At 33.8% G+C, this 3,894-nt stretch overlaps 1 pseudogene; it reads right to left on the reverse strand.

Annotated features, from left to right (window-relative positions):
* Nucleotides 1–848: 848 nt before the first annotated feature.
* Nucleotides 849–1,293, reverse strand: LOC120609706 (60S ribosomal protein L27a-like; annotated as a pseudogene).
* Nucleotides 1,294–3,894: the final 2,601 nt, after the last annotated feature.

Raw genomic sequence — 3,894 nt, forward strand, 5'->3', positions numbered from 1 at the left:
TTTAATTATCTGAGAAACCTCCAGACTGTTTTCCATAGTGGCTGTACCAATTTGCAATCCCACCAACAATGTATGAGAGTTCTCTTTTCTCCACATCCTCGCTAACACTTGTTCTTTGATTTATTGATGATAGCCATTCTGACAGATGTGAGGTGATATCTCATTGTAGTTTCAATTTGCATTTCTCTGATGATTAGTGACCTTGAGCATCTTTTCATATGTCTACTGTTCATCTCTATTTCCACTATGGAGAAGTATCTGTTCAAGTCTTCTGTCCATTTTTTAATTAGATTGTTTGTTTTTTGTTGTTGAGTTGTTAATCATACATTGTTCTTTAACTATAGCAAACTATGTTTATAATAAAAAAAAATACTATTGATTCTATCAGCATAGGATGTAAAAAGAGCACATGATGTGTTAACTCTAAGTTTTAATAACATTAATTTTTTTTACATTTTTATCCAGAACCTTTTGATGTCCTGTTTGTCTATCACGATATAGTGAGTGCCCTTGCACAGCACCAAAATACTAAGGGTTTTCATCCTAATATGTTTAAACATTATAACAGAAATGTTATATTAGTTATATTTACCAATGATATGAAAAGTTGTATTGTACATCTTAAGCTTACACAATGTTATATGTCTATTACATCTCAACAAAGCCAGAGAAAAAAGATAAAGAAAAAACATCTAATAGGCCATCAAAAACAAAAAACCAAAAGGGTCAACGCCAAGATTAGAGTCTGACACAAAAGAACAAATAAGTAATATGGTTCTGTTTTTATTTAAAGTTTTTTTTTTTTTTAAACACTTGTGAACATTTAATGAACTTCTCTCCATGTGGTTTCACGCTACCAGGATGCAGGCTCCCCCAACACCCTTAATCTTCTCCTCTGCTCTTCTGCTGAAGAATTTGGCTTTCACCATGACAGGCTGCTTTGGGAGCTTTCCCTTCCCCAGAACTTTGTAGTAGCCCAATCGCACCACATCAGTGATAGGAGCAGCTCCTGTCTTGTTTTTGGCAGCATTTACCCATGTCTACTCATTGACCAAGGCCCACAGTTATCAAGGTTGACAGTTGGGCAGAATCTCTGGTTCCTTTTTAAGTGGTAATGCCTCATACCAACTTTCCCAGTGTAACTTGGGTGATATCTGTCAAAGTTGATCTTGTGGTGATGCATGCACCAGCATTACCTTGGCCTCCAGGGTACTTCCGGTGCTTGCTGATGTAGCAGTGGCCATGGCTTGCGTGACTCTAAAGTTTCCAGGTCTTCCTCATTCTGAACAGCATGTCCGCCGCCAAGATGTAAGAGAGCTTTATTTAAAGTTTTGATATTTTGCTCTTTGTGCACATTTTGCATTAATTTTGATTTTTAAAATACTGCATTAAAATGTGTGTACCTAGATAATGCAGGAAAACTGAGTAAAGACATTGAAGAAATAGACTTATCTTATCTTTGACAAGCTTCCTAATCTAAAGAAGGTTTATCAGTTTACTTTTGAGTGATCTTAGTTGTAACCATCAGAAACTCCTATTATCTACTTAAGCATTTGGAAGACAATATATGGCAATTAAAGATCCACATAAGTAGAAAGTCAAATAATATGCAAGGGATGAGATTTATTGTAGACCCTGCCTTAAGTTTGTCTAATAAATCCTCTTTATAATTATTACCCTGCATTTCATCATCCATAAATGGACTGTCTTAAAAAGACAACTCTATAATCACATCATTCTGGAGTAGAATCAGGTTGGGAGAATTGCAAGTCGAGGAAAACAGAGGATGAGTATCCCCATAATTTGTAATGGTTTTGTATTCAATTACCAGAAATTAATGGAGAAAACTGAGGAGGGGAAACTCCATGTTATTTACAGCAGCCTTAAATTAGGCAGTGAAAATAAAATGTATTAAACAGCACATGATCAATGTTAGCACTCTAAAGCACTTTTATCATCTTTCTTTTACTAATCACAGTTAAGAATATACTCAGAAATTGGAGTATTCCACCTAAGAAGCCTTCCAAAATACTAAGTATGCATGTGATTTACATAAAAGCATGTTCAAATCTGAATTCATCCTATAGTGATAGACTATTTAAAAGATACAATCTGGTTTCCAATCTCAACAATTTTACTACCTGGATATATAAATATTGGCAAATGGCTATTTATCTTCTCTGAGACTAATTGCATATAAGACTAGATAGTCTTTAGGCCTCTTGATTTGCTAATATAACTGATGGTTAAAGCATTAGAAATACTTAGGTTGGTAGAGAGAATAATGTGAAAACTCCTGACAGGTGTTTCCAAATATCTGCAATGCTGTCAAGAATGAAAACTTACTTAGGGTCATTCTATAGAAAAAAATGAAATACTATTCAGTAAATTTAAGCTAACTGTAAAGAAGAAAAAAGCCAGCAAACATACCCTACAATAAAATCGTATGCCTTGTGAAGCTGTAAGTTATTTATCTACACTGTTTCAGATGTTAATGATGTAAATGTGTGTAAGAAAAAACCTTTCAAAATTGTATGGAATAAAAGACTCCAGGAGATAAAAGAGGGCTTTCACAGATATAGATTTTATGTGAATCTTTAAAGTTTTCCTTCTGAGGAAGGTGGAAAAATCATGTACTCATTAACTAATTCATAGATTACATATAAAATAAGAATTCATCATGTGAAGCAGAGGACTCTGGAAAATGCACTTTTTGTTGAGATGTTGGTAGGTGATATGGTTGCAGTTGGCTTGAGAGTCTCATTTTGAGAAATGCTGGCCTGTGTGAAATAGTTATCTAGTGATTTATGTAGACCCTGGTCTACATAAAGTGTAAACATTGATAGGAAATTTTATACGAAAATGTGTAATTTGAACAATTTTTCAAAATCATGTATATTTCAAGGACAAACTACTTCAAAAACCAGATGGAATTACCTATTTCTATTCCATTCTGAAACACTAAGTCATTATTCAAGGTGCCAGTACGAGTATACATTCAATACCTTGAGAATCTCAATATTCCATTCATTTACCTAAAAACATGTTTTCTCTACCCCTAAGTGCACTTATATAATCACTAAACAATTTTGCCTCTATGTATTTCCTTTTTTAATATATTTTTGGTATATAAGTGACCATAGCAAAAATCGAGTTCTAGTTCAAATATGGGTAGAGTGTAATAACATTCCCCATATTTACATGATATCTATGTAAATATCCATATCTACCAAATATATTGCTTGCCTTAAGTGAATAACAAGTTTAGTAGGGTGATTTAGTATAAAAAAGAAAGTCGAAAATAAACATATCTATTTTTTTAAGCTGAGGCACTGATCTTGAGAGAAGAATAAATCATACATTTTCCCATCGCCTTCCATTCTGAGGCACAGAAGCCATAATTATATATCTTAAAATCTGAGATCACCTTACATGTCATTTATATGCCATATCTTTTCCAATTATGTAATTGATTTTTTTGAAGTCCATTGACAGATTTTTACCAAGTGCAAAGAAGATGAAAATTGGCCGTTTGAGTTGAATACAGAGTGTCACAACTCTGATTTATGCTATTTCATAAAACTGGGAAGGAAGAAGTGATTCTTGGAATTTTTCTCAAGTGTTGAGACTGGTAAATGGCTTGCATTCTGGCAAATAAAGCTTGCTACCACATAGGTGAGCCCCAAGCGGAAGATGACTGTGTATGACAGAAAGTTATAACCAGAAAAGTAGAGAGAAGATAAGTATAGAGTTAGTTTCTTTTCATCAGGAGATAATTTAGAAGATCCATTTGGCAGATGGAAGAGTGATGAATAGAACTGATCAGAAAGAAAGCCTTTTATACTGAACAAGGTTAATGCTTAGGTCACAATAAGTATACAACACACATTTGGC

Source organism: Pteropus medius, unplaced genomic scaffold, assembly GCF_902729225.1.
Source record: "Pteropus medius unplaced genomic scaffold, Ma_sr-lr_union100, whole genome shotgun sequence".
NCBI lineage: Eukaryota > Metazoa > Chordata > Mammalia > Chiroptera > Pteropodidae > Pteropus > Pteropus medius.